The following is a 13,555-nucleotide window of genomic DNA, read 5'->3' on the forward strand; positions in this document are numbered from 1 at the left end:
GAACAGCAGCAGCTCTATCACCTGGGCGATTATTAAAAATGCACATTCTTGGACCTCACCCCAGACCTATCAGATCAGAACCTGTATTAAGGAAATCCCCAGGCAATTTGTATGAACATTAAAATTGTAAAGCACTGTTGCAGAGTCTTAATGCCAAGCTCAGATGTTCAGCTTTTATCCCGTGGCCCGTATGTGTTACAGACCTGGTTTCTAGAAAATAAGTCTCATGGCAACATGAACACACAGATTGGAAGGTGGGGAGCAGGAGGACTAGATAAGAGACCACAGTAAGGGCTCTGTCGAGGTAGGGCGGGCACAAAGCAGACAGATAAATGCCCTCTGGCCTTGCCTTCAGTTGCTTGAGTCATCATTACCTATCAGCAATGTCTTGTATTAAGTACCTGCCATATTCCAAGTCCTGGGCTAGGTAATGAGGGGATAAAAATAAGTTTAAAGTGAAATCCCCTGAAATTTCTATCCTACATGGTGAGGTGACAGAGACACGAAAAGTTAACAACAATGAAAAGGGTGTGTGTGTGTTACACATGCACATACACATACGTATATATGAATGTGATGCTGGTGGAGGTTAATTGCCACCTCTCCCTGATTTCCACTGTACTCTAAGATAAAACGATTATGGGTCATCTTCTCCAGGGGAAACTAGCAGCAACCAATCTTAGTTTCATGGCTGTATTCGACTAATCTGAAGAGACAGGAATGGATAGTTAAAGAGGGTTAAGAGCATCATCATATCAGCCATTAATTTGAGGGAAGGTAGTTTTTCCCCGATTCTGAAATCACTTGTCCCACGCCCAGGATGTTTAAACACAGATAATATTTTGTATCTAAAAGAACTATTTTTGTAAGATGAGGAAATAATAAAAGGTTCTGCAATACATTTTTTCTCTCTCCATTAATATTACAATTAGTTTGTTAGATGTTTGATATAAATTTTAATGGTCTAATGAATTAAGAGCATTTAATAATAACTAATAAGTATTAGTGACTATTCCAAATATATTAACTATTTTATTTCTTAGTAGAGAGCCTGTCTGTTCTTGTAAAATGAAAGAGTATTATCTGCAAGAAAACTCCTCGTCTTGATGAATATTGCATCCTAACGTACACCCACGGTTCTTTCTTTACTGTTGGTGTAGGCAACAGAATGATGTCTTCGGAGTATCTACAATTCCACCTGTTTTACAGCAGAAAAGTATTAGAAGGAGCCCCACAGCAGTCCAGCCTCCGGAAACGTCATCCCCTCTTCCTACCTGACCCAGGAAAAGTAGGAAATAGGGGGAATTAGAGCTTAGCTACAAACTCAACAATTTCTAAAGATACCGCCACCACCACTCACACACACACACATCTCCTTTCTTCAGGAATTTCTTCACTGGAGTCAGCTGTGAAAAAGGCTGGCCCCAAAGTGAACACAGAAGAAACAAAGACTTGCACATTAAATTCAGGAGTGCAACAAACAATGCTTTTTTTTTTTTTTTTTAACAATGTTCTTTAACAACAAACAAAATCCCACTTTGCTGTTAAAGAGCGTGTTAAGGAGTGCGCTGGGAGCACCGGCTGTTCACGAGGTTCAGGAACATCACTGCGGACCCCACCATTCTGAGAAACACTTGGGAACGGTCTGGGCACGCCCTCCCAGCAAGGGCCACGGAAGCTAGACGCACTAGAGACGAAGCTTTCTAATGCCAGTAGCATGTCTGATTTTTAAGACGTACTTACTAAAGACTTTGTTTTTCCTTACTAGGATTATTACTACTCCATGAAGAAGAAAACAAACAAACAAAAAGCCTGGTACTATTTCTCTCACAATCAACTGGTTTCTAAGTTTAGTTAGCAGGTAAGACTTCGGCACTTACTTGGCATATAACTCACTACTTAGAGTACCACAGTTCCTTCTGGTTTTAAATTTTAAAAGGAGACTTCCCTGGTGGTCCAATGGCTAAGACTCTGCACTCCCAATGCAGGGGGCCCAGGTTTGATCCCTATTCAGGGAACTAGATCCCACATGCTGCAATTAAAGATCCCACATGCCGCAAGTAAAGATCCTGCATGCTGCAACTAAAAGATCCTGCATGCTACAATGAAGATCCCGCATCCTGCATGCTGCAACTAAGAAGATCCGGCGCAGCTAAATAAATAAATATTTTAAAAGTTTAAAATTTAAAAGATCACCACAGAGATCAAACATCTCCAATATTTTACTGTCAGTTCACTTCCAATGAATCAAGGACCTAACAGTGACTACTGAGGTTTAAATTGAGATCTAACAACAGTACTTGTTCCAATTAGCTTTTTCTAAATAAAATAATGCTGCCCACCGTTCTGCTCCCATCCCTACCCTCCCTGCCTTGGGACCAGGAGAAACACCGGCCATCCTCTGGTCCTGACAATGACAGAGGAGGAGAAAGGAGGTGAGCTGTGGGGTGGACTGCCAAGTTCATGCGAGCTGTAAAAAGGGAAATATTAAAGCCACAGCAGTCTTTTTGAGAGCCCATTGATGCCAGGTACCACGAGAAGGAAATCTGCATTGGCAGGTTTTGTTATTTTTTTAACTTGACCCTGACAATACCTGCTGTGCTACCTGTGCTTTCTGCCAAAGAAGTGTCAGATGAGGGAGGAAGTTTGCACACCTGGTGAATTCAACCTCACAATGCCATTTGGAGGGAGGAAAGAGAGAGAGAAAGGCAACTACAGAAAAGAACAGAGCCAAGAAATAGAAACTGGGGGGGGGGGGGGGGGAGGAAAAGTAATGAAACAAACAATTTGGCGGAATTCTTGTGTGACATTTTCCAAGATCATATTACACCACAGGGACAGTAATAATTAAGTATTATAGTAGTGCCAGAGTGTGAGAATACACCACTCTGGATTTCAATTTTTGTACCTGGAACTCAAAAGGAAACTCTGCACCAGCCACCGTGTCTGTCTTAGACTTTGATGCCCTGTTTGGCTGGCTGCTCCTCTGGAGTTTCCAATCGCATGTAATTAAACATTAAGTGGTCTCTTAATGGACTGTCTTTTCCAAAAAGGCCTTTTCTAAATTTACAATCAGTATGTCCGTAGAAAACACTAAGTAATTGCCTTTGCCTATTCTGGTGACACTGTGGCCATTTCTTTAACAGCCCTGTTTTTTTAAGGAGTCGGTTTGATTGAGGCAATTGGAGAGGGTGAGAGAGGGGGTAGTTTCAAAGATGGTCAAGCCAAAGCCAAGCTTATTAGCAGCAACTGTCACACAACAAGACCAGGACACAGGACACCATATGGAGCTTCAGCAGCCACAGACCCTGGGACCCACGTATGTTCTGAGAAGCAGCTTAAGTGCTCCAACCTCCCTCCACATGCCCAGGTCACCCAGAGGAACTTAAGAATCGTGCATCACAAACTGTACTTCTGTTCACTGGAACATGTGAATTCTATTCGAACGTGTTTTGAAAAAATGTTTTTATTCATGAAAGTGTTGACAAACATTAAGCTTCTAATGTCACTTACATTTCCACACATCTTTAAACCCACCAGTGTTTCCCTTTTGTCTCCAAAGTTTCTGTCTCCTGTAATGACCACCCATCAGTGTATTCTCCCTTAAACATGAATGTGAGCTCCATAGGAGCTGAAACCTTGTGTATCCCAAACCCAGAATGCCTGGTACAGAGAAGACCTTCAAATATTCAGTGAATGAATAGATACATCTTTATAATGGTCCTAGTTTTCCCAAATCCTAATGAAAGTTTAAGTGGAAACAATTTTACATAAGTTTGACACCTGAGAATCCTTTCCTATAGCCATTCTAACATCCATTTTAATGTCTCTGAAACCAGAAAAACATCATGATTTTATTAATCATAATTTGTTAGTACTGCAGTTAGGGTCTGCTGTTTGGAGAAATTTACAGCAGGCATGAGAAGCTGCAGTGGGCTTAGTTATTCTTTGAAATTCCTGAGGAGGTCATAGCTGAAGTGCCTTTAAGGCAAATACTGACTTATTAAATAATTACATTTTCTTCTGGAACAAATGCAAATCTATATTAACCTACAGAAATCTCTTTGGCAGTAACAATATTAGTGTCAGAACTGTCAAAAGAACTGGTAAAAAAAAAAAAAGGAGGGACTTCCCTAGTGGTCCAGTGGTTAAGACTCCATGTTTCCACTGCAGGGGGCACGGGTTTGGTCCCTTCTCAGGGAACTAAGATCCACATACTGCATGGCTCGGCCGAAAAAAAAAAAAAAAAAAAGAAAAGAACTGAAAGATACGTTTGGTGTTTAATAAGCATACAGTTAGATACATGGTAGATGGAAACTCACACCTAACAGGTCATTTAGCAGCAATTCCAGTCCTCCACTAATGCTGGATTGTTCCTGAGACTTAAGTCCAAAAGTTCTTCCTTCTCTAGTTTCAAATGTTCCTAACTGCAGATTGTGCCACCTCCCTGGAAGAACTTTTCCACAGCTTGTGAGAGGTCATCACTGAGAGATTTCTGGCTTCCATCAGTTTACTCCAAGTGAGCCCCTTGGACAATTCTTCTGCCTGCCTGATGGGTGATGCCTTTTCAGGCACTTGCAGGTGGTTGTCAGGTCCTTGCTCCACTGCAGACAAAGTCTTACTTCCTTGTCCATGCCCTCAGAGACATGTTTTGATTTTGCAACCTTAAACAAATTGCTTGCACAGTGTGTGCTGAAGCACTGCGGAAGCTGATGACTAAAACTTCACTCTTTGCAAACATGGTCCATTTTGCCTATTCAGGCTTTCTGGAGATATCAGTCCCTCTAGCCACTTACTCGTTTTCCCTGTAATTCCTTAGAGAGCTGAACTGCCATCTTCAGTAAATTCATTTGAACAAATTCATTACCCTGTTCTCTTCTCCTTCTGCCATCATCCATACTAGTTGATTTGCATAAAGCCTTTTTTGTTCCCAATTATTCTCTTACTTCTTTTCTTAAACCAAGAGCCCAATTTACAAGGTCTTTATTACTAAATTACTTTACCTCACTCTTCTTGTTAAATGCCACTGTATAATGGGGAAAATGTGAAATGCAATGGCAGCCCTGTTTGAGCCACATTTAAAAGGAAATTAAAACCATGTTTTGACAGTGTTTTTAGAGATGGGGAGGGGGCAATAAACATTGCCCACAGAATGAACTAATCTACATTATGTGGGAATAAAGATGCCAGTATCATTCTTTTTTTTTTAATTGTTCATTTAACCAATTTATTGAACGGGTTAAACTTGGTGGTGTACACCATATAATAGTTTTTTCTTTAATCACTCTTTCCCAACATGCTCTGTCAAATCACCCTTCCCCACCTCCAGGCAGTATCTCAGACCTACCCCATAGTTTGTTTTTTTTTTTAATAAATTTATTTATTTATTGGCTGTGTTGGGTCTTCGCTGCTGCACACGGGCTTTCTGTATTTGCAGCGAGGGGGGCTACTCTTCATTGTGTTGCATAGGCTTCTCATTGCAGTGGCTTCTCTTGTTGCAGAGCACGGGCTCTAGGCACATGGGCTTCAGTAGTTGCGGCACACAGGCTCAATAGTTGTGGCTCACAGGCTCCAGAGCACAGGCTCAACAGCTGTGGCATGCGGGCTTAGATGCTCCGTGACATGTGGGATCTTCCTGGAGTAGGGCTCAAACCAGAGTCCCCTGCATTGGCAGGCAGATTCTTAACCACTGCTCCACCTAGGAAGTCCCACCAGTATCATTCTTAACTAAAGCGAGAACATGTTGGTATTCAGAGTGCTTGGAATTGGAAAAAAACTACTTGCAGTGATGAATAAATAGTTTAACTCTTACATGGAAAGGACTAGAGGTATGATTTAAAGATAGCAGGATTGGGAATTCCCCAGCGGTCCAGTGTTTAGGACTCTGCACTTCCACTGCAGGGGGGCACGGGTTCGATCCCTGGTTGGGGAACTAAGATCCTGCAAGCCACTCCACTAAATAAATAAATAAATAAATAAATAAATAAATAAATAAAGGTAGGGTGGTTTATCTTGTTACACCTTGACCCTCTTATAAAATCTGCCTTTATTCTTGCTTCCTTCTTTCCAAACATATTTGCAGATTTCAAAATCCTTATGGTTTCTATCAATGTTGAACCAAAAATACAGACTCTTCGTGACAAAGGCAAACACAATACAAAATAAATTTAACCAGGCAGTTATGCAACACATATAGTTTGACACATATTATACAATATTACATAGTCACTCTTCTTGCATTCTTCCTACTACATCTGTGCTCCTGTCCTTTTAGCAGAATGAGTACAGTCAACATTAGTTCATCATGGCTTCTGACTCTGACTCAGTTTTGCTGGCCAGTGGCTGACTACAATGACAACAATGGTGATAATAATAACAGAGAACATGGCCTGAGCACTTATTAACCTAAGTGCTTCAATACCCACAACAACTAGGGAAATAGAAACTATTATTTTTCCTGTTTCACAGATGAGGACAGTAAGGCACAGAGGGGTTAAATAATCTCCTTAAGGACAAATATCTACAAATATCATTATAGAGGAGCTTGGATTCAAACCCAAACAATCCAACTCTAAAGCCTGAATGCTTCACTGCTATCCTTAACTACTCCCCTAGTGAAACTAGGGGCTAATTTCTCAAATAATGAAAAACATGTACTGACTTACATTTTCTAAGGTACCTGGAAATTACGTCTCCTTATTAAGTAACGTTGTGTAATGGTTTCTACAATGTTAGGAGAGCTAGAAATATAGGCAAAAAACCACAACACATTTTGTATATGAAGCTGGGGTAAAATTAACCAAAGCGCAGGAAAAACATTCAGCAAAGATATGCAGGATGAGCACAAACTGCACTCCACAAGGGAAGCTATGGACATCCCTTGGCACCAAATCCATTCAAGTTACCAATGCACAAATGTAAAAGCTCAAGACCTACAATAAAAACTGACCTCAGGAAAGTAGAAAATTTGCCAGTTTGGATAGATTTTTGAAAGGCTGAGTAAATCCCCTAGTCCAATGCTCTGTGTATTGATTTAAAACATATGCAAATCATTTCAATATGGGGGATTAATCCCATCTTCACAATCATCATCTTGAAGAAGTGGCAGCACTAACCAAGAAAACAAAAGCCTAGACTCTCCCCCTTTGAGATTCTGAACTCTATCCAGACCCTCTCGTGGGGCAGATAGACACTAAAGAAAGATAGTTCTGAAATTTTAAGCCCTTACAGATACTCTAAATACAAGAATTTGCCTCTTGTCTATCCAGGCAAATGTTGTGACTCTATTTATGCTTTCTGAACATCATATCGTCAAGACACTAGAGCCAAGGCCAGTCTTAAGCAGTAACAAGCCTTCATTGTTTACCCCATGTGTTATTTCCCCACAATCACTTAGGCAACTGCCCAATGTTACAAAATGCACCACTTTATCCATCAATGACTTTTTGTCATAAGGGATGCCCCTTTACCAAATGTGTACAATGCACCCATCCTATGATTAGTAATCATAGCTTAGGTTTATTTAGTGTATCATTTTGGGGAGAAGATACCAAACAACAGAATACAGTTTGCAAACATCAGTTAATTAAAAAGCTAGGGCAAGGGCTTCCATGGTGGTGCAGTGGTTAAGAATCTGCCTGCCAACGCAGGGGACATGGGTTCCACCTCTGGGCTGGGAAGATCCCACATGCCTCGGAGCAACTAAGCCTGTGTGCCATAACTACTGAGCCTGCATTCTAGAGCCTGCGAGCCACAACTATTGAGCCCATGCACCGCAACTACTAAAGCCTGCATGCCTAGAGCCCGTGCTCTGCAACAAGAGAAGTCACTGCAATAAGAAGCCCTCACAATACAATGGAGTAGCCCCGCTCTCCGCAACTACAGAAAGCCCGCACAGCAACGAAGACCCAATGCAGCCAATAAAAAAAAAAATAATAATAATAATAAAAAAAGCTAGGGCAGCAAACAATCTAGGAATGAAGTTGTAGAACAACATAGCGAGATGTTTCTGTGACACTTTTTGCTGACAACTGAAGTTCTGCATAAGTCAAGCTCATCTTTGATCCTGTCCAAAGGAACTTTTTGCTAAAAATACCTAAAACAATTTGGTTTTATTTTTACCATCAATGATCCACTTTCAACACATGGACCTTAAAACATATTATTAAAATAGCTCGGGCTTCCTAGGTGGCACAGTGGTTAAGAATTCACCTGCCAATGCAGAGGACACGGGTTCGATCCCTGCTCCAGGAAGATCCCACATGCCACGGAGCAACTAAGGCAGTGCGCAAAAAAAAAAAATAAAATAAACTTTACTATTCAAAATAGCTGCAGTATTTTTTAAAGCGCTCCATTTTTTTTAAATCTGTCAATTCTCTCTAGAGCCATCTAGCAAAATCAAATAGAATCATTCCAACTAGCATATTGGAGCAGCAGGGGCAGAATAATTCCACCAAGTAGTAATGGCAGGTTTCTATGACTTCAGGCCAGAGCTGAGCACGCTGGGACATGAGGCTAAAACTCTTCCCTCTACATATCTGAAAATGGGAACAGTAGTAGTTCCTCTGCAGGTCACTTAGCCAACCCCCTCTGGGCACCAACACACAGGACATCTTTTGTTTCTCAGTACACCTCTTTCCTTTATTTTCCACTGCCCCACACTTCTGCTGTTCCTTCTAGCCCTGAACTGATATCAAATGAGTATATGGTGATCTGTACCGACCTTAGAGATGGCAAAATAAAAGCCATTTTCAAAATAATAAAATCAATTCTAGATAGGACTTTGCCTTTTATTTAAGGTGAGTTTTCCCTCTACTGTGGCAAAACATTCATTTCCAGAGGCTTTTTCTAGTCAAAGTTACAGTGATGCTGTTCAAAGTTTATTGGGCAGGGAACACACAAGGTTACGTTTTCAACCTTTCTAATTTTTATTGGATTCTAAGCTCCTACATCTTGGCCCTTGGGCATTTTTATTGATAAAGCCCTCCTACCTTCCAGTCCAACAAAGACCAAAGACTTTGGATATGAATTTTTTAAAGTAACCACTGGAGAAGAGGCTTCAATTGTATTGGCCCAACTGGCAATCTGTGGAAGGCGACATGAATTGCTCAGAGATAACGCCCTGCCTTTCACCTTGCGGTCACCAGTTTGAGTCCAGCAGAGATTAACAGTGTCCAAGGGTTGTTATCATCTGGTGATGGCTTGGGAGCTGATATGAAATAAATTGCTGGTATCTTGTGTCTACTTGCCTGAGGTCGCCTGGTTCAGGCTATTTGAGGGACCAGATCCAAATCTTAGCTGCAATGGCTACTCTAAATGGAAGCCTCTGTGCAAAGATCAAATGCTAAATAAACCGTAGATTATACTTCTTCTTGCATTAATGGAAGATATCCTCTCAGACAAGGCTGGAAGTAAGCTGGGGAGTTCTAAGTGGGGGAAGTGGGCAAGGTCTGCTATTCAAGACGAAAGGCCTCTAAGTATGTAATTTAAATTCTATCCTGGGTCCCCTACAGGTGATTATACCATCTAATCTTGAATTCCTCTCCTGGATGGCATAATCTTGCCCTCCTTCTAATTCAGTCAGAAGGGCCCACCTCCCTTATCTATTGTTTCGTCCAGCTTTGATGGTCACCGAGCTTTAAAATGAAAAACTTTTCAACAGAAAAATCTGGGGACCTAGACATGGTTGGTATGTGCACACACACATATGTCTACGCAGAGCGAAAAGAGAAAACCAATTCACATTAGATTTTCTGAAATATTTAATTAGGGTCGGATAATATCTTATTATTGCTGTTATTGTTGATTGTTTTGTTTCGATTAAAAAGGCTTTTTGGTCTGAATCATTAAAATATTTCCTTAAATTTTCTACTTGACATTTCATGCAAAATACTATGAGAATAAATCTTGTCTACTTTCATTCATTACTTTAATGTGTTATACATAAACAGACTCATGGACAATAATTCAAATTAGGCCTAACTAGGTAGAATTTATAAGTAAAAGGGACTTTTAAGGTTGTTTTGTTTAAAGAAAATTAAAGGTTTCTAAAAGTTAAGGGCAGATCTAAATTTTACAGGGCTGCCATCTTGTCTAATTGTTATCAAGAACTACAAAAGTTTCCATTTCCAAGTTCACTCTTCATTCACAACCTATGCATCATAAAAACCAATGGTTCTTAATTTGGGGTGGTCACAAAACCTTTTGTGAATTTGGTGAAAGCTATGGATCTTCTGCCCATAAAAAATACACAACACACAAACCAAAGAAATTTTCATACAATTGGGTTAATTCACCCATTCTCTAAAATCTATCCACAGACAACCATCCCCAAAAAGATACCTGAACCACAGGTTAAGAATTCCTGAAAAAGATACGAGCTCAGGCAACTTCTAGTAAGAGCACATACTCCACATCCTTATCAACACATATGAAGAAAAGAAAAAAAAGGAGAGAAAGCAATATGCCCTCTTAAAATGGGCAGAAATCAAGATTATTGGTTTAATCAACCCAATTATTTATCCTTGAAAATGGTGAACATATGTTTGTACCAAGTTTTCCACTTCTCCTCCATCTCAAAATTAGAGGGCCTTAGAGTATGATCAATTTTAAGACCAAACAAGGCTATGATTTTGGTAAAAGATAACAAACTGAGGTTTCATTAGCCTCCTAGAACTTCAAGTGGCCAACTCAGACTAAAATTAAAAATAGAATCAACTTAATCAGCAAGAGCCACTGAAAAATAAATTTCAATGAGAGACTTGGATTAATTTAAAATTTAAATTAATGTGATTCTTCTTTCCAAAATTACCTAATTTCACTTTAGACATATATGTCTAATATATACAGACATATATATATATAATGTACACATGTATATATGTGTAATTTCTATATTACACATAATATATATAATTGCCCAAAATATCCACCTCCCATTAAAAAAAATTCCTTACCACTTCCACAGCAGTAAGACTGGCTGACATCCCCAGCCAAACATAACTCAAAAGTTACCAAATTTGTTTAGCTTAGTGGTCAAGAAGGACTCCGGGGAAAGCTTTACGTGTGCATCCTTAGTGTTCAAAACTATCTCAAAATTCATTTTAGACGACTTCGTCACCCAGTCGTCAAAACGTACCGGGGTACGAAGTACTCTCGCGCTTCCACGCGCCAGCGGGCAGGGCCTCCAGGTGGAACCGGAAGCCGCTGCCAGCCGGTTGCCCAAGCCCTGGGGACCCGGGTGGGCGCACTTCCGCGGGGGCCCTGGGACAGTGCCGGCTCTTCCTCACGGGCCCGGCACACTCGGTTCCGGGGTCTTAGCGCAGGCCCGGAGCGGTAGACAGGGACTGTGCCGGGTCGCGAGCTCTAAGGACAAGTCTGTTTCAGTTCCCGTGTCTTTCACCACGAGGAGCTTGAGGGAGGAAATTTGGACTTGGGAGCCCACCCAGCGTGGGGCTGCGGTCCGGACATGCGGCGAGAAGGGCGCCCACGTCGCCCTTGACCGAGGGGAACCATTTCCTCTCGGCGTTCTTGCACTCACACCCTCATCAGATCCTCGTAAAGACCATGGATGCGGTTGGAGGAGGAAGAGCACGAGGACCGCGGGCTCCCGGGTCTCCCCAGCTTTCGCGAGGAGACACAGCGCCCTATGCACCCAGGCTCGCCTCTGCCAGGGGGGCGCGACCCACAGTCTACCGCTCCGCAGGGGGCCCGGCGGCAACACGTGCGGCCTGGAGCTCGGCCCCGGCGCCGTGGGGTCGAGGCCCACTTCCGGGGCTGGTGCCCGTAGGCGGCATGGGTTGGAGGGGATCGTGATCTCTATGTCTCCCGCGGCTGGTGCGTCAGCTGCCTCTCAGCCACTCCAGTAACTCCCGGCCTCGTCCAATGACCTCAGCCCGGGAACGCTGCGCGGGCAGGGGAGGCCCCTGGGGCGATGCCCGTGTGTACTTTGCAGCCTCCGAAGGCCCAGCTTTCGGAGTCTTCCGCTCAGTTGCGGGGTGAAAGCTGGGGATGGAGGATGGGAACACGGTGCCCTTGCCATATTCTTCGTTTAAAAGCCGGGAACCCACTCCCTCCCTGGCTCCGCGGCCGCTGCCTGGGCGTCCTTAGCTTCGTCGACTGCGCGCAGCCGGGCCAGAAGTCTTCCCCGGCGGGCGGCGGAAGGGCCCCGCAAGTGTCCCGGACGTGGCAGGCCTGGTCCGGGCAAGCCAAGCAGCCTCCTCACAGGCTCTACTCCGAGGCCGAGAGGCGCGGGAGTCCCGCGGGGAAGCCCCAAGACGTAGGGCAAACCCACATCCCAGGCGGGGGCTTCGATCTGCCCTAGCCACCGCCTTTCGGGAATCGCTCCGTGAAAAGCAGGGAGGGGAGGGGCAGTGGCCGGCGACCCGCCCCTCTTACGTCTGGGGGTGACCTTAACGCCTACAAGCAAGTTTTCCCCTCCCCTTTCCAGAACACTATCCCGTAGTGAAATGCGGTTAAATGAAGAAAACGGAAGACTCCTGCCCTGCTGTCCGGAAGAATGCCTCTTAAGAGCATCGCAGCTAAAAAGAGGTTTGGCTGTAAGCTGATAATCAGGTAGCTGTGGTCGAACAGCCACTCCAGAAGCTCGCTGCTCAGGGCCATGTTGTCACACACGACGTCCATTAGGCCCCAGTAATCCGCTATCAACGCATTTTAGAGCCATTTGAATGTTAAGGCGATTTTTATTAATGGCCCAGGAGTCTAAAATGTGACTATTGGTTCTAGGAACAGATTTTAACAACTGGAGGCTGCTATGAGTGATTTTCAGCTTTCAGTGTAGCCTAAGGCCTCTGGAGACTCCGGTTGGGAGGTTGGAGGCAGGGCCTAAGGGAGAGGCTTCACTCCACCCAAAAGCTGCCTCTACCGGCATTTTCTGGCCTTTACCTCCGGAACTTGGGTTGGAGGATTGAGTACACCTGCAGGGTGCAGTGTATACTGGTCCTGTGGGATTTGCTGGTCCCATCATGGGCAGTTAAAGGGAGAAAAACAAAAAGACAATAGTATAGCTGCTAAAAACTGGCATCTTATTTTTAAAAGTCCTCTGCCGGAAATGTCTTCTAGTGATGTCAAGTAGACTAAGAAGCCTTTCATCAAAAAGGCCATTTTCCCACTCTGAAGTAGGCAAAGTCTAGAACACTGGAGAGGGTAACAGGATTCCATCTGATTCTTGGATAGCTTTTTTTTCCCCCTTGTGGTGCTGAAACAGAAGTCAATTCAAACTTTGGCCACTTACCATTATATTTGCTATGGGATTCTCTCCCCCCCCCCCACCCCGTTGTTGTTTTCTCCCCCAAATACCATGTTTCCTTCCACTGAGAATTGAAGGTAAAGGATGGGGAAGATTAAGGAATAAAAGTGAGTCATAGACCTCATGCTGTTCGACTTTCCATCTAGGAGAAAAACAAAATTCGAAGCCGACCCTCCCCCTAGTGATAGCCTGGCCTCTCTGGCACCTGCAGTTATCTTTGACCAAATGGGTTGGACTTGGTAGGGCTCTTTTATTTGAATTTGCTTATTGTTTGTTTGCAGTCGACAG

Source organism: Hippopotamus amphibius, chromosome 4 (genome assembly GCF_030028045.1).
Source record: "Hippopotamus amphibius kiboko isolate mHipAmp2 chromosome 4, mHipAmp2.hap2, whole genome shotgun sequence".
Classification (NCBI taxonomy): domain Eukaryota; kingdom Metazoa; phylum Chordata; class Mammalia; order Artiodactyla; family Hippopotamidae; genus Hippopotamus; species Hippopotamus amphibius.